Here is a 22,409-nt window from a genome sequence, read left to right as displayed (position 1 = left end):
TCCAGACGAAAGTCCAGACTCCAAGGTCTAGCGTTGCCGCTAGATCTAGGCCCTTGTGCTGCAGGCCCTGTTGTTTCTGTGCTGAATTTTGCAGGTAAGGTATCTGCTTTATGGATTTTCAATGTTTTTGTAGTCGAGATAAATCCCATGGTGGTCGTATTAACACCAAGGACTAGATCTAGTTTTAGTAGGACCCATACCTCGGAAGAGTGGCCTGACCACGTAGATACAAACAGTCCCGCCGCTTCGCGATCCAAGCGCTGGTGTAGGTATAGTGCTAGAGTACTTCCGTATCCATGTAAATATCTCAAAATTCACTTAACCAAATTGCACCAAAATCACAAGAAATATTTTATGACTCATGTCCACTTGCTCACGCTAATTGGAACCAAATCGTAAGTCGGGAAGCGTAAGTGAAGTTGTCGACTTTCCTGTTGTCGCTAATAATAATCTGCTCTGTAGAACCTCTACGACTAAACAAGAGTGATCGCGGCGTAGTAGCCCTATCTGCCTGCGCACGCACAGACTGAAGTTAGCCATCTAATATCATGAGACAAATCTTTCAAGTAATCGGGAGCAAAAAATCAATTTATAAATTATTTGAGTTAAGTTGAATGAAAAATATAGTTCGTAAATCACACAAATCACCAAAATCATGACATTTTTTAGTTTAGTTCCCGCGGAAATTCCCCGTTCGCACAGTACTAGTCGGCTAACTTTAGCTCTAGATTGTGCATGTCGCGTTTACCAAGATCTCTCGAGAAGAGTTAGTTTTTTTTTTGAGTGACAACTTGAAAATCGGCGTCAATCTTGATACTTCTCGATTACCGATTTCGTTCAAATATAATGCAGTATTTTGAAATATGCTTAGAAGTATGTCCTGTAATTTTGGTGCGATTTGGTTCAGCGAAATTTGAGACAGCTGCATGGATAGGACAGTACACAAGTGCCGCCTGCTAGCTAAATTGGGCCTAAGCGTCGTCTGCTACTCGGCACGATTTAACGCACGCGTATGCGAGGGCTTGTAATCAGTGATATATTTGGCACCTGTGACATCACGACATCTGGGCTCGTCAGCTCATTAGCATAATTCTCACCCAAAAAGTTCCATTTTTAAAATGAAATTACGGACTAAATCGTTGTGAAATTTTGATTCTGTTTGCACCACTGGGTCTTTTAGAATTAAAAGAACAACATATAAAAAAAATAAAAAACCGCTACAATGCCCTTTTAAACCATGCTTTCATTTATACCACCTTCGTGAATTCAGGCCTTTGTGTAGAAATATGGTAAAAATGCTATTTTCATAATAATTGTTTTTATTCAAACCAATGATGTGACTTTAAAGGTATATGACATCTGCATGTATTATCTGGCCGTGTTCTGGATCTGACATATCTTGGGTATGTATCAGAAAAATCCAGGAAGTCTGTGAACACATGAAATTACAGAGAACTGTTGAAATATCAAAGTCCTAAACAGATGAATGTCCAAAATACTTCTATCTCTATCGCTGCTGCAAATTCTACTTTGTTGTCCCAATAGTAGCGTATGCAAGAATTTGGTGTTCCACCTAATGTACATATCCTGCAAAAATTGTAGCTCTTCTGGCTGTACAGGGGACGTAACATTCTTTTATGTAAGATTATACTCAGTTTACTTCACGGAAGTATGTTCGCTCTGTACTAATAAAGATCATAGCCCACTAAACATTATTGGTGATATTCTCAGCAATAATCAAATAAGATCTATCCACATGGTAATATGTATGTTTTGAATTTCTGTCCATCCGTTGTCAAATGCCAACCGAAATTACATTTTTGTCAAGCCCCCGGAGGTGCAGGGAGACTGAGGGATCGCCTGCGCCGTCTGTCCGTCCGTCGTCCGTCCGTAACGCTACAAAAACTTGAATAACTCTCAACTGAGGACTTCACTTTCATTCAAACTTGGAGGGAAGAATGTTTATACAAAGTTACTCATTTTACCAAACATGAAGGTCACCTCAAGGTCAAAGGTCACAGACAGGGGTCAATGAACTTTAGGACCCAATGTTAGTTTTTATGGCGCATTTCGATTATGGCTCATAACGTTTGATTTATGTGTCCATTTCTGACCAAACTTGATGGTAGATGTTCCTTTGGAGTTGAAGGTCATCACAAGGTCAAATGTAACAGGTGGGGTAAACAAACTTTTAGGGTCCAATGTTAAAGGGAACATAAACCCAAAGAGCAATGTGGATTGAGTGAAAGCAGCAACATCAGTAGAACACATCAGTGAAAGTTTGAGGAAAATCGGACAATCAATGCAAAAGCTATGAATATTTTACATTTTGGTGTTGGAAGCACTGGATGAGGAGACTATTACAGGTTATGACGTATGAGTGGACAACAATACTAAGGTAATATAAAGAAAATTCAACAAAAATTCACTTTTCTAGCGTTTTGAAAGAGCACTTGACTATTTATTGACTTTCAGGAAGCAATGGTGATAATTGCTACCCTTAACATTTGTCAGTATCAAGTTGATGGAATTTGTAATTTTCGTGAAAAATGAGTTCTGTGGAATTTTCTTTATATATTCTTTATATTGCTGTCCACTCGTACGTCATACCCTCATGTAGTCTCCTCATCCAGCGGTTCCAACACCAAAACTTTAAAAATTCATAACTTTTGCATCGATTGTCCGATTTTCCTCAAACTTTCACTGATATGTTCGACTAATGTTGCTGCTTTCACTCAATCCACATTGCTCTTTGGGTTTGCGTTCCCTTTAAATTTTTACAGCACGTTTCGATTATGGCTCATAACTTTTGATCCCTATATCCGTTTGTGACCAAACTTAGATGGTAGATATCCCTTAGGGAGTTGAAGTTCATCACAAGGTCAAAAGTCACAGACAGAGGTCAACAAACTTTAAGGGCCCAATGTTAAGTTTTTACGGTGTGTTTTGATTATGGCTCATAACTTTTGATCTGTATGTCTGTTTCTTACCAAACTTGGCTGGTAAATGTCTCTTGGGGAGTTGAGGGACATCACAAGGTCAAAGGTCATAGGCGGGGTCAATGAACTTCCAGGAGTTAGAAAAAAATTAATTTCTTCTATGCGAATGGGCGAGACACATTTTGGCATTTGCCTTGTTCGATGAACCTCCAAGAAAAAAAAGCATGTCCGTGGTAATTAGAAATATTCTCCAGTGGGGCACCACGTTGCTTTAATGGCGTATATTCATCTAACCTTTGGCTCTCTAGCCGAAAAGCTGCGCGCCATGTCTGGAGCTGACTGGGGCTTGTCAGCAGTTTCTGGACCATACGATTTATCGAAAACCAAGGAAAGAGTGAATACTTGCTTTGAAAATCCACCTCCTACTCCCTCGCTGAGCAATGGAAATATGTTGAAATCCTGTCAAATTTCTAATAATTCGTATTGAAAATACCTTTGGACAATTTTGAAAGAGTTAGGAAGGTTATGTATACTCTCTATTGATTAGTTATGTGTCCTGGAACATGAACCCATTGGTAGAATGAACGTGCATGACAATTTCAGCAAACATCCAGTAAACGATCCGATCGATAGGGGGGCAAGTCCAAGATAACACGCGCGTTATGTATGGGTTTATAATGATGATTGATATCTAGGAGAAGTATAATCATGTAAAAAATTGAGAAAAATGACCGTGACAATTATATTCTAGAAGAGAAAATATGTGCCGTTACGTATGGGACCAGAAATTTTTTTTTTTTGGAACATTTTTTTTCAACCTCAAAACTCTGAAAGTATTTCATTCTACAACTTGTAACTCACTGTGATAAAAGTCACAACACTCAAGATTATCACAAGTAAGTTTCATGTCATTAGGCAAAAAGCTCTAATTACAGGTTCTGATTAAAGACAGACATGACGTGTTACGTATAGGACAGTTACGTATGGGACACTTTGTCCCCCATTCATTTAGTGTGTGGAGAACCATGTTTATGGGTATTTTGCATAATTATTGAAGTAAAATCAGTTGAAACTACTCAAATACTGATCCAGATTGTCAAGGAAACAATATTCCCCAAATATTCATCATCATTGTCATTTTCAATCATATTTTTATATTTTTATGACCAACCTGAGTATGCATGCCCTTTGTCCCCCATTCGTTTAGTGTGTGGAGAACCATGTTTATGGGTATTTTGCAAAATAATTTTGCAAAATACCCATAAACAAATATTTGCATAATTATTGAGGTGGAATCAGTTGAAATTACTCAAATACTGATCCAGATTGTCAAGGGAACAACATCCCCTAAATATTTACCATCATAATCATATTCAGTCTTATTCTATATTTTTCATGACCAACCTGAGTATGTATCCCCTATTTTCATCAGGATAGTAACTACTAAAAAATTGAATAGTTTAAAGTGTTTACTTCCATTGATGAAGGGCAGTTTGCCATTTAGTTTCAATAAAAAACAACTTGACACAAGAAATATTGATTTTAATAGATAAGCAATACCTGCTGCGTGGAATTCCACTAATCGAGTAGATGTATGATGTCTGTCTAGCAGTCAGGTCATTGATTTGAGTCACACCTCAGTATGTATACCCATGAATTTTGTTGTGGCTACTATTGAAAACTGAATAAGGACAATTTGTGTATCACTTGCAATTGATAAATCATTTTACTTTATTTTATTTTTTTATATATCACGACCATTTCAAATTGGATCTCCATCAAATTAACTTTGAATTCCTCTAGTCTTAGAATTGTATGCTCTTTAGTAATTCATATTATTGGTTTCCAGTCATCTCATAAAATGTTGGAAACTGAATCCCCATTTCTACAAAAACTATACCGTCCCTTTAAAGGGTGTGTACAGTTCTGGTTGAGGTGCAGATTTAGCTTTTAAAGTGGGTCTGCATTGGTAAGAAACATGTCTAGCGCCATCATAAGGCTCATTTCTCTCTGTGGTGCCCAGCATGTCTCCCATAATGCCGAGCGGCGTGCATCAAAATTAACCCGTTCCATACTGAATTCCGATATTCCCATAGACTTAACACACAGATCACCAGGTTCCCGTAAACGTAGGGGATGGCCTAGCAGCGCAGAGGCTCGCTTCGCTCCCGCATTATCTTGCGCAGTCCAGTGCATGCATTCACGTACGTACCACAGATATCTAGATTTAGTTAGCGTCTATATCACTTCGCGATGCGCGCGATCTGCATGTATGTCCGGTGCTTTCAAACACTTCGACACTCAGATCGTTTATTCTGATCATTGTGTCGAACTTCAATCTGCGATTATGTCGCGGATACGACTTGGTATATGCTGGATCCAGTAGGAGGAGATGTGAGCTGTTTATCGGCAAGAAATGAACAAGATAAACGTCGCCCTTGACGGCCCATCAAGCCATTCAACACAGGATAACTTTGCTGGTCATTAATTGCGGCGCGGTCTCCAGGGCTAGCTGGTCATCTGCTAGCTGCTGGATGTCCACCACTGGGCATCAGCACTGGTGTCGAGCCTGTGAAGCTGTGTGCCAGGATTGCGGGATCAACCCGTCGTGAAAGTTTCCACGTGCACTCAGACTGAGTCAGAAGCCTCTGATAAGCCAAGGTGGTGAAACGTATGAACGTTTTCATTTTAGCGTTTAAGGTTATTGTTCCTCACTAACCCAGCCTCAACAAATTGTCGAATGAAATTTCTAGGAAGGGAAATCATGATCAATTCAAGATATGTTATCTGTTTTCCGATTGCAATCTCGAGATATTAGCTTGGTGTCATTTCTCACATGCTTTTGTGTGATAATAATATTCAGGGCAGGGGGACAGCACATAGATATAGGAACCGCATGTAGGCCTACATTTGTTCTGGTACTACTAGGCCTAGCAGTAGTAGTACTACTACTAACGTTTAGATCTATAACTCTTACCGTCTAACTGTAAAAGTGTTAGTAGTAGCAAAGATTTATGTGTGAGAGATATTCGTAAATGCATCTGGAACTTTCATCACTCATGAGTCATTGTGTTGGACTTCATGAAAACTCAATAAAGAGCATGAAATTTGAAGGAATATTTTACTGCACATCATGTAGATATCTAAATCAGCTGAAGAAACCGATGGCCACATTACAGTAATTCACCGCCCAGCGATGTTTTTCTGCTCGCTGCGCTGGTATTGTGTATAGCGAGTAGGTCATTTGGCTGAGTGAGTGGATTGTCGCGGATCTCTCTCGCGACAAAGGTTTAGAAACCTGTTCCCTCGCGATTGGCCGAAAGATCGAGGCCGCGCCGGGCGGGCCGCGCCGGGCGGGCCGGGCTGGGCTCTCGGTACCCCACCATAATTATTATGCACTGCTTGTGTGTGTTCTCTCGGCTCTGTGCACAGCTGCTGTGAGATCGTGCGCTGACCGGCATATCATGCAGGCGCAAGGCGGCGATCAGCCACAAACGATGTAACCACAGAACTAGAGTTCTGACTAGAGTTCTATGGATGTAACCCGGCCACCGGAAGTTTTGATAGATGGCGCTCTTTACGAAAAGTTCTGGCATCAAAATAATGGCCAGTGCAGACCGGCTTTAACATTTTGCGAGATATTCAGAAACCACTCTATGAGATGTAAGGGGGAATGCAGTTCTAAGGGGTATCAAAAGTTTATTCGATGAAAATCGGTTTTGAAATGGCTGAGATATCCAAAAACAAGGTGAAACAAAGAGATCCTAATAAAGTTGTGGCATGTCGCCTTTTATTATTAGCACTTTTTGGGGGGTATCTCAGCCATTTGAAAACCAATTTTCATCAAATAAACGTTGAATCCTTCTTAAAATTACATGCTCTTTCATATTTCATAAGAGGCTTTTCATTATCTCACTCAGGAATGTTCAAAACATGACTCCCTACCTCAACCAGTACTGTACAGTCCCTTTAATGCTGATTTTCATTGTGTATTTTGCCATCTTCCCCTCCCCCTTTCTGAAAATTGTTCAGTCAAGTACATGTATTGTTTCAAGTGTCTATAACTCAAAAAGTAATATATTTATATGTTTTTGTTGGAAATGAAAAATAAATGAATGAATGAATGAATGAATGAAAGTAGCTACAAAGTTGGGATGCTTTCTCCAGGATGATTGACCATTTGTGTACTGAGAGACCTTCCCAGCTAGCTACATGCATTCACATTCAATATATATGAGGATGTCCCATACGTAACGCATTTGTCCCATACGTAACATTATTTCAATGCCTAATAAAGAATATTCTACTGTTTTTTCTTTTTTCTATGGTATTTAATTTCTCTAAACAATAAATTAGAACTTTCCAAAAGGGCACTCAAATAGCCGTAGCAATTTCAGAAAAAACCTTAAAAAATGACCTCATTTTGTTACGTATGGGACATCTCATGTTGGGACATGAGCTAATTTGCATAATCATTTGCATAATCCTTAAATTTTCATACCAAGTTAAATTATTTGATGAACTTCTTATGTCTACATATTAATCAAATATCATTTGCTTTCCTTTGAATAAATATGAATTTTTATAAATGTCCCATACGTAACACTGTGTTTTACATTTATGCAAATGAAGCCCTTGAAATTTGCATAAATTTACATAATATCATTTTTTCCTCCATGGAAATCAAAACTTCAACTCATAAGCTTCAAAATGATACCAAATATGTCAATATTGAGCAAAGATGAAATTTTGCCTTCTGAGGGGACCTTATCTTGGACTTGCCATGGGATCATTTATTCTTTCAAACTTTCAGCTCAAATAGTGAAAAGTAAAGTATGACAAAAGAAACAATGAGCGTAGAGCAGTAGTTACACAATTTCTAAGGCGGTATGTGATCATGATGAACAAATAGCTCAAAATTTACTTGTTATTTGACGCTTGTATTCCCTCAAATTATATAAATACAGCTAAATACTGAAAAGCAAGTTATAGGTAACATGAAGTTTGAGTTGTCTGTAATTTCTTTAAATTTCTTTCTGATGAGGTTTTGGAGACAATCTGCACTGGTACAGGTTCTCAAAGTTTCACTCACAGACATTCAGTCTGAGAAAAGAAATATCTGGTAATTACAATTATATCATTGTACGATAAGTTAGTGTTACTTGAAAATGCTTCATTACTGAGTCTCTCACACCCAAAAGTGAATAATGTTCAGCATTCAATTTACCTGTAATAACAAAAGTAAAACGTTTTGCTCACAGATGTGCATTGGTAGAAGAAGTCCATGGAGTATGTAGTAGGAGATAGAGGAACAGTGTCACTTTTTAGTGACAGATGCTCCCCATGTATATCTTTTGAGTAAGGTACATGTAACTGCCATTTCAAACAGAACACATCCATTTTTGGTCTCCATCCCTGTAATTGTCATATATTCTATTGCTTACACTACCAGCACTAACCGTGGTACTTACGTGCTGGAAAAGCATACAGTTTTGCTGTAGGTTGGTACTGAAAAGGTTGTAAAAAAGTCGTAGTTTTGCCGTTGATTGATAGTAGACGATAATGAGCAAGACCTTTTGTTACTGTAATCCTTCCCTTTGTGCACGCTCCATACAAATTCAAACAATAGGAACTATAGGCGATTCCCAGCAGAGGGGTAGACTCTGGTGTCCCAATTACCTTTTGTCTTGGTGCATCGACATGTGCGTCAATTTCTAAAGATGATGGGAATACAAATGTAGGATTCACTATCGGTGTCACCAATTTTGTGGAGCCATGCTTTGTTGAACAGCGCGAAAATCTTGATTCTTTCGAATGCTGGTAGAACATAATTATTGTCTGTTAACGTCAAGAAAATAAAATTGATAAGGCGTCGTATGTGATAACAGGTGGGCAGTTACATGCAGCTTCCTTTCAAAACTTAGATATGTTTGCATCAGAAATAGGTTGAGGAATATCCCGATTTTGTAGTAAGATATATTTTCTTTGCGGGAAAATGGGCCACCAAAAAATGTCGGATGTTTGCCTTTACTTTTGGAAATGAACAGCGGTAACTATCGGCTCCGTAAGATGCTGAAATAAATGTCAGATGTTTGCTTTAAATTTTGGAAATGAACAACGGCAATATGCGACTCCGTATGATACTAAAATATATGTCGGGTGTTTGCTTATACTTTTGGAAATGAATAACGGTTAAGATTCATGTAGCTCCGTACAGTGCTAAAATTAACGTCAGACTTCATTTTGCGTTCGGAAATGAATAAGGATAACATTCGATTCCAGAAGATGCTGAAATAAACGTCGAATGTTTGCTTTGACGTTCGGAAATGAATAGTAGTAATATTCAGCTCCGTACAATAATAAAATAAATGCCGGTTGTTTGCTTTTACGTTCGAAAGTAGATAGCAGTAACATTCAGCTCCAGAAGATGATAAAAAAAAAGTGTTGAATGATCCCTTTGACGTGCGGAAATGAATAAAATAATATTCAACTCCGTACGATGATTAAATAAATGTCAAATGTGTGCTTTTACTTTTGAAAGTAAGTAGTAATAACATTCGGCTCCGGAAGATGCTGAAATAACTGTCGGATGTTTGCTTTTACATTTTGAAATGAACAACAGTAACATTTAGCTGCGTTCGATGGTAAAATTAATGTTCGATGTTTGCTTTGACATTCGGAAATGAATAACAATAGTATTCAACTCGGTACGATGATAAAGTAAATGCCAGATGTTTGTTTTTATGTTCGAAAGTAAATAGCAATAACATTCAGCTTCGGAAGATGCAAAAATTAATGTCGAATAATCCCTTTCACGTTCGGAAATGAATAACCATAACATTCAACTCCGTATATATACGATGATTATGTCGGATATTTGCTTTTATCCTTTCGAAAGTTAATAGCAATAACATTCTGCTCCGGAAGATGACAAAATAAACGCCAGATGATTGATTTTACGATTGGAAGTGAATAGCAGTAACATTCTGCACCATATTCATGATGCTAAAATGTCAGATATTTGCTCTTATACATTTCGAAATGAATAACAGTAACATTCAGCTGCGTTTTATGGCCAAGTTAATGTCTGATGTCTGCCCTGACGTTCAAAAATGAAAAACAGTAACATTCGGCTCTGTACGATGCTAAAATAATTGTCAGAGGATTCATTTCACTTTCGGAAGTGAACAGCAATAACATTCAGCTCCTTAAGATAATAAAATAAATGTCGGATGTTTGCTTTTAAGTTTGGAAATGAATAACGGTAATATTTTGCTCCGTACGATGCTAAAATAAATAACAGATTGCTGTTTTTACATTTTGAAATGATTAATGGTATCGATCGGCTCAGTTAAATGCTAAAATAAATAGCGGATGTTTGCTGTCACGGTCAGAAAAGAATAAGGATAACATTCTGCTCCGTAAGATGCTAAAATGAATGTCGGTTACATTTGAAAATGATTAACGGTAACATTCGGCTCCGTTAGGTGTTAAAATACTAGTAAATGTTGGATGATTGCTTTTACAATCAGAAATGAATAACGGTAACTTTCAGCTCTTTACAATGCTAAATCAAATGTCTGATGTTTACAAAAACGTCTGCAAATGCTCCCACTTTCTCATTTCAAACGTAAGTTTTGACCACCTAAATATAGGCACAACTTTTATAATGATCAATAGGCCTACTTGCTTTAAATCTTAGAACTCAGAATATCGCTAAGATGATTGAATTTTCTATTCATTTATTTTAGACATGGGTACCTGTATCACTTCAGTAATACTTAACATTTATTTGTCTATGTTTAGTAGGACCGATTTAGTTTTTCTTATGTTTTTCTTTTTTTCGTGCCACAAGATTTTACTTTCGGGCCACCAAAAAATAAAAATCAATGATTTTTGTGACGAAAGTCGGATAACAAAATTGTCACTGCGTGTAGAATGAGATGAGAAAATGCCATCGATTACTAGACTTTGACCATAATCGTTTAGGATGGATATCAAAAGACAAAAGATGCCTTACATTTTTCCCCCTCCGTTCGGCCTATTCTAAATATGAACATACACTGGCAGAAAAATGTGATGTTTGAGTTTTCTGCAAAAACATGTGACTGAAACTATTGAATCGTTTTACTAGATTGAAAACAGTTTCATGAAATAAAAACAACGTCTTGATGTCTCTTTCCACCACTGTACATATGTTTTTTATTCAAAAGTGACCAAAAAAAAGTTAGCATGCCACCGATGTCCGTTATTACCTTTACGATTTTACTTCACGATTTACAAGCTATCGCAGCCATCAGGCATATCATGCCATATTGCGTCTTGCATGAACTTCAGATGGTTGGATATCTGTTCCTGATGCCCTTCCTCATCTCGGTTTATTGTTCAAGTATACCATCATCAACTATTTTTGAACTTTCTAACAACGACTTCATTCACTCATTATTAGTAGCACTTTTCTGACAATGGCCGCCCTGGTTCGAATTGAGTGTTGTTGCGTCGGACAGACTCTGGAAAGCGGCCCATTATCGTACATGTTGTCTCTCCGTAAAGGTCATCTTTCTTTAAGCGGTCAAACCTTTCATCCCATCGAACGGCCTTCCTGACCTGGACTCTAATCTTCCCGGTGCTTATACGCACAAAGAGAAGAAAAATTCTTTTGTCCTAATTCGTGCCGATTTCTTTGGTGATGATGAGGAGCCAAACACGAGCCAGGCCTGTAGGCCTAATAGGCCCTATCATATGAAAGACAGCAAGCAATTACGATGTCTGTACATACATTCGCTCTTTCTTGCCATTCTTAAGTTTTAATTCTTTTCTTTCGTTTAATTGCCCAAGCTAGTGACTCAAGCTAAGGAGATTTAAACTTTGATGGTTACTCATCTTCTCCTTTATCTCCATGTTTTCAAACTCTTGAAATTATAAGCATATCGTAATACGGTGAAACATGGCTGTACCATTCCTCTATCGTGACACTACATGTGGGGAAAGAAACTCAGCTTTTCTTTTTTTTTCACAGAAAGCATTTTATTTATTTTTTTATTTTTTGTTTCAGAGATTTTTTATCCTGTACTGAAATCTGTCTGGGGAAATAGCCGTTATTGCGCTGTTGCTGTGCGTGAAAGAGAGTGATATTACCAGCGCAGAATTATTTTCTTTACAAGAATGACACATTCACAAAGCAAGTAAATGTTTGTCAAACACGTGCTTTCACTTTTCACCCTGCCACGTGTGTTGGCTTCATGGTTGCCAATATTGCGAGGGACGCTACTTCATGTATTAGTATGCGTTCGATAAGGAAGGAAATCATGTCCTCTGCCAAAATCGTAAATAGCGATGGCCTACTTGAATAGTGTTGTGATTAATACTGCATGGTTGCAAGTTCAAATTTCTTTCAGTGTTAAAAAGTAACATACATTTTTTTTTGGTTGCTTTTTCTGAGCATAAGATTACAAGAGTGCTTGCATTGCCACGATATGCCGTGTAGAGTAGTTGGCAGAATTTACCTATCTGCCGCAGAGCCGCTGCCTACCACCTGAAACATTCAACATGTTTCCACAGAGAATCCGATCGAACCGGAATTGGGGTTCTGTAGAAACACGCCGATTCTCTCTGTTTGGTTTGCTTGCGTGCCATGCCTGGTGTATTTAGCACAACAGCAGCGTCGCTGAGCTACATTAGATTGCTACAGTAGATTGATGTATTCGCTTGTTTATATTATAAACGTAAAAGAACGGAGAATAGAATCATTTCGTTTGCAATGTCTGAGGCATTTGACTCGAGACTAGCTGGGAAGACTGTTAATTCCTCCGCTGTTTCCCAGGCTCTTTAGCCAGACATCAAGGAATGATAATTATGCGCGCGTGTTCTTCTGTTTGAGCGCCCCCCCCCCCCCCCCCGTGATCGTAGAAATGTCTAATACACCTGTATCTTTTTTTTTCTGCTTGCCTAATGAATGTATTACTAGTACTTCACATCGAACCTCGGTGTTATTCTTAGTTAACCAGCGCGCTTCGTCCTCGTCTGTACCAGTATAAGGGCCTTTACAAAAACAAACAAACATACAAAAAAAAAAAAGGGAGGGGGGGTAGTTGTCGAACCTTCAAAAATACGATCAGCATTATCGACCTACAAATAGGGCAAATAGAAATTAGTACAACTTTCTTTGAAATTACTGCAGCAAAATGGAAAAATTGCTTGTATGAATATGAACACAGAACACTCGTAAGAACGATTATACTTTGAAGTGGACAAAAAAAAGATTAAACGCAATAAAGAAAGAAATGATGATGATGATGATGACGATGATGATGATCCACAGCATTTGTATGGCGCCATATATCTTTTATAGAAACATTCAAACGCGCAGACTCCTTAGCAATTGAATGCCTGGTAAAAACATTTGAGGCTTTGAAGTGATCCAGTCAGTCAATTTCACGTAGAAAAGATGGGAGGGAGTTCCACAGGCGAGGAGCAATAGAGGAAAATGCCCGGTCTCACCAAAAGACGTTTATACTGCGTTGGTTGTTCATACAGTTTTCTCAATTTTTTAGATCAATTTCGTCATGTAAAAGCATTTTGTTTTTTGTTGTATTTAATTTGTTCTGATAAGTTATCGTATTTGATTATTGTATGGTTGTATTATACGGTACTGTTCATGCTGGTTATGTAACAGCGCCATGAGCATCAGTCTTGATGGACTTCAGTGCATTATAAGAGGCCACTGGTATTATTATTATGATTATCATTATTATTATTATAATCATTATTATTACTGTAAAAAACAAAACTTTGTAAAACAAAAGTCGAGTGACTTGATTTTCATTCATTTTTCAACAATAGGTCAGTTTGGCCAATTTCTGTTCGCGCATTCCCGTGGGCTTTATAATACATTTGTATTATGTAGGCCTATATACAGCTCATCTTTTTGAAGTATGTATTAAAGGGATGGCAAAAAGATGTTCCATCGTACGGAGTAGGCCTGTATAGGCCTACTAGTATACAATGTACAATGTATCTCACTTGGCGGTGACTGTTTACAAACGTATAACTAATTTAAGGTTTAGTTAAGGTTCGTAAACAGTTGCAATTCGAAATTGTACGCAAACGATTTTCATCGTCTTAAACAGTGTTTTGTTTTCGTCTTGCTGCAAAGATGTTTGGTCATGTAGGTCTACAGAATTTCTTGGCGACATGCACAACAATGCAAGCCATAGCATATCTTAGAATTTGATTGCAACTGTTTTCGAATCCTGCAGACGAAAGTTCAAAATCGCAACGTTTGCAAACGTTCGCAGCTCAGTGAGAGACTCTTGAGACAAATTGGCAGCCCAGCTTGGAAAAGTGTATTCGATAATCCCTGTACAATGCTGTAAGGAAATGTGTGCATCTTCAGTGGCGGATCCAGGCGGAGGCACACCGGGTGCCCCCTCCTTCTTTATTTTTGGTTTAAAAAAAGAAATAAAAAGAAAAATGGAGTGGGCGCATGCCTCCCCGACACCTTCTAATTTTGTAGAGACGCCCCTCTTTGCGGAATTCCTGGATCCACCCCTGAGCTTTATCACTCATCTCTGCATGTGGTGAGTATACACTCATTAAAGGGGCAGTCTTTTAACTTTATAATGCATGATCATATGAAAATACAGTGTCAATACTATTAGAAATCTCATATGCTTTTCTTCAACGAGATCTGTGAACTTCAAAAAACCCAGTTGAAATCGCCTAAATCGCTCATTTTTCGGGTAGTCGGGAACGCCCCCAGAAAAAGCAAGGACCGGTCACGTGCCTTGTCAGGTGACACTTTGACGTAGCAGGGGGTATTCATAGTGCCGACTGTCTCGCCGTATACCGTACTTCACAGTGCTGTGAGTCTTGTGTATTTGTATAAAAGTTAGAGAAAATATTTCAAGAAAATGCCGTGGAGGTGTGTCGTCACCGCAGCAAAGACACAAAAGATGGGTGTAAGTCTGCACAACTTCCCTAAAGATGACGCCATTCGAAAGAATTGGGTTTTGAGACTCATTTCATTTGCTGAAGCGAGCCCAGCAGTGCAGTGCAGTGCCAGCCAGTGGGATGCATGCAATGTCACTGAATGGTTCTACCAGGTTGTACAGCCTAGTATGCAATGATCGCTTGGAGGAGTGGAGCCAAGTACATGTACAGACTAGTAGAGGAGGGGCTGTATACTCGGCTAGGATTTGCGCTCAAAAAGAGGATCCTGCAGCCCATAGCTATCCCTGTCATCAAGCTGGGAACTGGAAGCCAATCTCATCATCAGAGAGCTGAAAAACAAAGCGGATCAGCAGTTCTGAAGCTGGAGAGAAAGCGGGTATGTTCTGTATAGCGTCTAGTCTAGACGACTCTATAGAGTCGAGATAGAGACACGAGACCAATGTATATAATAGAGACTCTAAATCTCTAACGAAGTTAGATCTATAGTATATAGAGTCGGGTATGTTCTGTATAGACGACTCTCTAGCTATCGTATGACTAAGTATCGTAACTACACTGTAGATCTATACACAGCCCAGTTCACAGTTGCTGTATAAATCGGAACAGGGTTCGCACGGCGTCTGGTTATGGCCTCGGCCTATTGCTAATATTCTACTAGTATCATTATTTACTAACAGTTTCACGGTTTCGATAGGTTGATAAGCTCTGTCTAGCGTTTCGAGTGGGACTGCCTTGCTTCCCCAATAAAGATCTAAAGAGTTGTAGTAACCGAATGGTTGGATGGTATGTTCCAAAACAAATTATTACACGTAGATTGAATTGATCCAGGACTGGGTATTATTGTTTGTCTTCACTTGCCCATATGGTAATAGGCAAGTGAAATCTTCAATATCCATTTTTTTTTTTGCCCCAAAATGTTTCCCATATATTAGTTGACTAATGTAATGTGACTTCATAGTTTACATGTACAAAAAATAAGTCACTTTCCAATCAGACAAGGAACTTTCTGCAGTCGTTTATTTTCAGTTGTCGTCATTACAATTTCACTTGCCCTGGTTACAATGTTGAATGTGGGGAAGTACTAATGGCAGTTATTATTTGTGATTAACAGTATTTGTTTCTCCCAAGAGTTCCAACATGCATCTAGTTAACCATGTTCTTACAGGCCTACATAGACATTTTTTTTTAATTCAATCCTCTCTATGCTATTACTAATTACAGGGTTCAGCTGGCAGCATTGCATTACAGTGTACAACGCAAATCCAGACAGGAGGCAAGCTCGAGGTGCAACAGGTGATCTGCTCTACCAGATTGTGAAGCCGAAATACAAGCCTGGCTCTTCTAGTGTGAAGGTTCGTAAAGAACGGCGTAGATATTTTATGTAATATTGGAAGAAAATGAATTCACATTACAAGACCAATTACAATGAAGAGAAAAATATTAGAATGGCACAATTTGTCAACTACACATTTTATCATTTGTTTGTCTCTGTAGAAGCATGGCTTTCTTGACCACTGAGTACACATAAAATGATCAGTTTTAAAAGGTCTAGATATACATTTTCTCTTTTTTTTTTTTTGGAGGGGGGGGGGGGGGTGGAGGGGCAGGTCTTAAGCCTGTTCCACTAATCAGAAGTCATAGAAGGGAGGCAGTCAGTTTTCCATTCCCGAAGACCAACACTCCACATTCCATGACCAATGGCTACTTTGGCATTCTCAAATCAAGTCTTTGCATTGAGGAGGGCAAACCCCAATTTTGATATGAATTTGCAAAGATTTTTTTATGTCATTATCAAAGTGATGGTTTCTGTTCATGACACCTCAAGGACTTTGTTGCTAAAAACCAATGCAAACATCTTAATTCCATCTATTTTGTGTGTCCCTTTGTTTCTTTCTGTTGAATTTTCTACAGCACATGTTGATGATGTCCTTTCTGCTGTTGTGGAGTACGATGACAAAACTCCTGCATCCTGCCAGCCTTCAACGCCACCCCTTGTGAGTGCCTTCGTGTGTCATCCAAGGGAGGAAGTTACTGAATATCACAGGAGACAATTTGCACCTGACAAATGATGTGATGGTTTCAGGAATCCTTGCAATTGAGATTGAAGTTCATATTATGTACAATATGATACTTTGCAAATTTTTTAAAATTGTTGTAGAATGATTTTTTCATCTGTACTTCTGTCAGATGTTGGATACAAACACTCAATATTTTGTTATACATACCCAGCATTCTTATGCGCTCTATTCATGAGTGATCATGTAAAGACAAGATAAAATCACCTTGGTTACTGTTGTGTTCCGTCTGTATGACATGTATGTAGCATTTCGTCACAAACAATATGATGCCAACTTGATATGGTGTTTCAAAGAGCATTTCTTTGCCAATTGAATATTGTCCTTTTAATAGCAAAATCATAATTCATTTACAATACAGGAGTCATGTGGATACAAAAGGAAAACTGTGTATTCTTTTCTTGATGTTTAAAGGGGAAGGTTAGTAACTGATCAGTGGGAATCAGTGGAAATGCTGGGAGATGATTGTTCCAATCCTTATGGGATTCATTCAAGAGTTCGTTGTATATCTAATGTTGTGTGAAAATGATTTGCTTCAGAATGGTCTCATATTCAAGTAATGTGCAGTTTAATGCTTCCAGGTTAGCGTCCCTGGTCAGTGACGGAGCATTAATCTGCACATTACTTGAATATGAGACCGTTCTGAAGCAAATCATTTTCACACAAAAATAGATATACAATGGACTCTTGAATGAATCCCATAAGGATTGGAACAATCATCTCCCAGCATTTCCACTGATTCCCACTGATCAGTTACTAGCCTTCCCCTTTAAAGCATAAATGACCATATTTATGGACAGATGAGCTTGCATTCCTAACACTATTCTGTAGAGATATTCAGTGTTGTATTAAAATGGTAAGTTTAGAAGATTTCTACATGAATGATGTCCCTTACTATGATTTTATCATTGCATGTTTGCTGTTATAGATTAGAGCTCGTCACTCTTATGATCAAATATTGATATTTTTGACAAGATAATTTAGAATAAGATGTGCATGCATTATAGAACACAACGCACTCAAAAGGGATTGAAAAAAAAATTGTATATACATGTAGTTTTGAGAAGAAATGCAATAATTTACTCTTGGTATATGATTCACAGATTTATGAAAAAGGAGAACAAGATGTGTTCTAAGCATTAGCATTTTACTTAATCTTCATCTGTGTGTAAGCAGACTGAGGCCCAGTTACTCAAGTTCCGAGACCTGGAATGCATCCACAGGGAGAATCCGAATTCATAATGCGATGCTAAGTCTAGTTGGGGAATTATTCTGTTGATTTCTATTATAGTTCTCCATACATAATCATTGAAGTTAAGCATTAAAAGTTAAGCATTGTTTTTTTTTTATAATGAATATGGTGTCAGAGGTCTTATAAAAGAACAGTTGCTGGGTCACTTAGACTCAGACATTCATAATTATTCATGCAGATAGGTACTTCTGAAAATGTGCACACAAGCAAACACCCACATGCACATATGCTCACATACATTCACACATTTGTACACATTTGTAGATGTGTGAAAGATTGAATAACATCACTCACCTGTATTGTTTTGTATATGTACACTTGTAATACAATCTAACATATATTATTTTTATCCTAAATTTGAGTTTTGTAGAGATTTCTGTATAGTGAAAATGAAATCACAAAGCTTTTGATTCAATGTTACATGAGAATGTCTCATAATATTGATATGAAATATACAGTATGTATGTGGAAAAGATAACTGTTCCGGACTGATTTGATGTCAAATGTGGATGTCACTCATGCATGCTTGACTGACCAGCTGCCATTGATCCAGTGGCTCCTGTAAGTACACTACCCCTCCATCTTTTCCTCACTCCCTTTTACTAATTTTCTTTGGTCTCCTATCTATACACACATCAACACACACACACACCCTTTGCCATACTACACACATACCCACAAACACCTTCAAACAGGCATCACTTGAACACTCCCACCAACATGCAAATCGCATACAGATGTACAATGCCATACAAATCTTACCTGTACATATATCTATGAGGGGAATATTTCTATCCATTCCATGAGGGGGAACATCAGACAAACATAGGCCAAATATATCAATGATATATTCGTCCTATGTGTGTCTGATGTTGGTGTGTGTTTGTGCATGTTTGTATCTGATATGCATGAGTGTACTGAGGATGTGCGTATATGTGTATGTTTGTGCATTTTCATGTGTCTGTATGAAGCTAATCTTTTTTTGTTAATAAGGATGAATTTATACTGCATGTACTGTATTACTACAACCACTACAACTACATATAATAGAAAACACAACACACTTTTTTTTTCCATTTGCTTACAAAATATAATTGGTGTAATCAGCTGGAAGGAATGTTTGACAAATGGATACTGGTTCATGACAGAATACTACTATATGATCCAGCTACATTCCAGTTCAATGAGTTCGTAACTAGACTTGGTCCTGTTCTCTAAATAGAGGCTGTGAAGCTATTGCCGGAAAGGCTACAGCATCTTAATTGTATTAGATCATTATTTATTTTTTGTGACCATGATTGACAACATAGCTGTTCAACATGTCAATTCTATACAATCAAAATTACCTACAGTTGTATGGTTGTGAAAGTGTCATTTTCCAATTGCTAAAACATGCAGTAGGTCTACATTACAAAAGAGAGAGGGGGAGCATAGTAAGAGTAAGAATTGAGACAAGAGTGCATTTGACATACAGTCGAATCTTGTTATAATGAGGTACATTATGGGACCAGAGATATCACTCCTGTATATCAAAATCTTGTTATAACTACAGTTTGTCATATCACTGCTTATAATATTGAGGTTCCACTGAACATGCATCAATAAATTACAATAAAATACAATGTACTGTACTGTAATACAAGATCATTTGTACAGAGAGGCTGAAGTCCAACAGCATGTTTCTCAGCTGTGTGCCTTGACGAGTTGGTGTTGGACACTGCATATCATCAGTATACCCAACATACCGGTAATGGACAAGGTGTCTGACAAAGTATACATGTGACATTTCGCAATGTACAAACTTATCTGATGCATTTCTACACTGTGACCACGTTCCCGTTAAGCAGATCGCAATGTGACAAGTTGTCACATTCTACACCCAATATCAGTGCTGCATATACAGTCTTATTACAACCTATGCAAAATGAAAGCCTGTCACTATTTCTGATGGATGAGTTTATCAGATTTTTCTAACAGCAGAAGATGGCAGTAGGACTCTCACATGTTGGCCCAGAAATTTCCAGCATCATCTCACCAGTTGCCGGTATGCAACATGTCTTGATCGCCTGATATTGAAACAAAAGTGAAACAAAATGGAATGCAAAAGGAGTAAAATTTGATAATCCTGTTATATGACATCATGTGTTCATCTAGGAATTTATCTTGAGAATAGGATTTAAATTAGACAATGTAAATGGGACCCATGGGGTATGGTGGTCATTATTTTGGGGACAACCGTATAATGGCAGGATAAAATACATGTATGAAAACATGTATTGACTGCCTGAAATTGAAACAAAAGTGAAATGAAATGGAATGCAATGGAATGCAAAGGGACTAAAATTTGATGATATATTACATAAGTGTTACTCTAGAAATCGTGAGAACAGGAATAAAATTACACAATGTGAATGGATCTTTGCATGGGGTGTGGTACCAGGTAATCATTACTTTTGGTAGAATCGTATAATGACACCATAAAATTCATTCGGAAATTATCAGGGATATGAAAAAAGCCTAATTTTCATTGCAACATTTGGAAAATATAATAGGGAATTAAATGTGCCTAACAAACTCACTTGTTATCTGCAGCATTTGTTCAAGCACCTTCTCCATAGGCCTACTGTTGGGTGTCCTGGTAGTTTCCAGTTTCTTTCACCCATTCATCGAGGCCCACAGTTGAGAAACCTGGATGTGCTGTAATACAGCGTATTGGAGCATCGAAATGTCTTTCGTTGTACCGTAATTCTCAATCTTGTCCATTATGTGCTCTGTCTCTTTGCAGCAAATGGATTCCCTGGCAGTGGTCATGTGGGAACACAGCTGCAACAGAGGCACCTGAAAACGAAGAAAAAAGGGGGGAAAAAGAAACATAACGTACAACACATTCCTATTTCCTTCTTTGTGTTTATTAGTTGGTGTTTTGAAGTACAATGTGGTACTGCACTGTCACGCAATGAGATTGAGACTATGTTAGTCATTATAGTGAAATCATTGTTTGAGTTCTAGCCAAGTGTGAACAAAATATCGTTCATGACTAGGCCTATAGCAGGGCTCGACACTAACGGTGGCCCGGTGGCCCGGGGCCACCAAAAATGAAAGTCGGGCCACCAAAATTTTTTGAAAAGTATGTCAATAAATTCGTAACTTTTTGCGCCGGAAATTAGCAGTTAAATTTGTTCAAAGGATGAATGAAAAGGACTGAATGAGTGCCTGAGAGTGAGTGTTGCAAGTTTGTTGAAGTTTATTTGTGAGTAGATGATATGTCCAACTTCTAATTCTTACTATCATAAATCTTAAATATTTGACTCATTTAAAAAAAAAGGACTTTTAATGTTTTTTTATTGTTTTTTTTTCGGGACACCAAATTTTTCTCTCGGGCCACCAAAAATTTGAAATTTAGGATTTTGGTGGCCCCATCGGGCCACCAAACAAAAAAGTTAGTGTCGAGCCATGCCTATAGGAACCCCTACTGCCAGAGAGGTTACCACTGATACCAGACTCTTCAAACCACTGCTGAGCCCAGCCACATACGGTAATTGAAATTGCAGTTATGGTATGGCAAACACTTGTACCTTATTGCAAACAGCAGTTTTTCATTTATCCTTTCATAACTTGTCTCGTGCTCGGCAATTTAGATGTGAAACTGTAGTAGAGGGCCTAGTGGAAAGAAACTTGGTTGGAATTTACCAGTCGATTACCTCATTATAGGAAGATCCTTGGGGCCAGAGAAATGACCTCCTTATATACCGGATACATGCGTATACAGGTACGGTACTATGAATTACATCAACAGTTATATACCAGGACTCAAGTAAAATACTGTTAAATGCGAAAAAAAAAAAATCGGGATCTGAAAAATCAGTTTGTCCTTGTGATATTATGAATGAGATCGAGAGATATGAGAGCGTGTATGACATCTGCCTCGCCAGCTCAGTGCATAGCCTTTCAATTCATACCGTCGTTTACCGATGTCCCTCTTCCACTCCAGTTTCACGTTCATGTTGTATTGTAAATAAAATTCTGTTTTGGTTTGTCCGACCCCAATCGACCCGCATTCTGTAAAAATTAACGTTAGGCCTAACGTTAGAGTGAACTATCTAGACTCTCAGCGTGCTTGATACTAATGATAGTTACCAATTATTATCTCCCAAGTACGTCCCAACCTCGTCGCGGGCTCGTTGCCATCAC

General features: G+C 38.1%; 1 protein-coding gene and 1 long non-coding RNA gene across 3 annotated transcripts in view; both read left to right on the top strand.

Moving 5' to 3' along the window:
* Positions 1-22,409, top strand: part of LOC139715381 (uncharacterized) — a 359,010-nt gene that overhangs the window by 131,537 nt on the left and 205,064 nt on the right. The window lies entirely within an intron of this gene.
* Positions 15,239-16,937, top strand: LOC139715359 (uncharacterized). The gene is made up of 3 exons (XR_011709819.1): positions 15,239-15,267; positions 16,113-16,243; positions 16,803-16,937. It is a non-coding gene; the product is annotated as an uncharacterized lncRNA (long non-coding RNA).

The sequence above is a fragment of the Diadema antillarum genome, unplaced genomic scaffold, assembly GCF_040938485.1.
Source record: "Diadema antillarum isolate AM-2024a unplaced genomic scaffold, OU_Dant_1.0 scf00000047, whole genome shotgun sequence".
Classification (NCBI taxonomy): domain Eukaryota; kingdom Metazoa; phylum Echinodermata; class Echinoidea; order Diadematoida; family Diadematidae; genus Diadema; species Diadema antillarum.
This window is presented reverse-complemented; position numbering and strand designations above follow the sequence as displayed.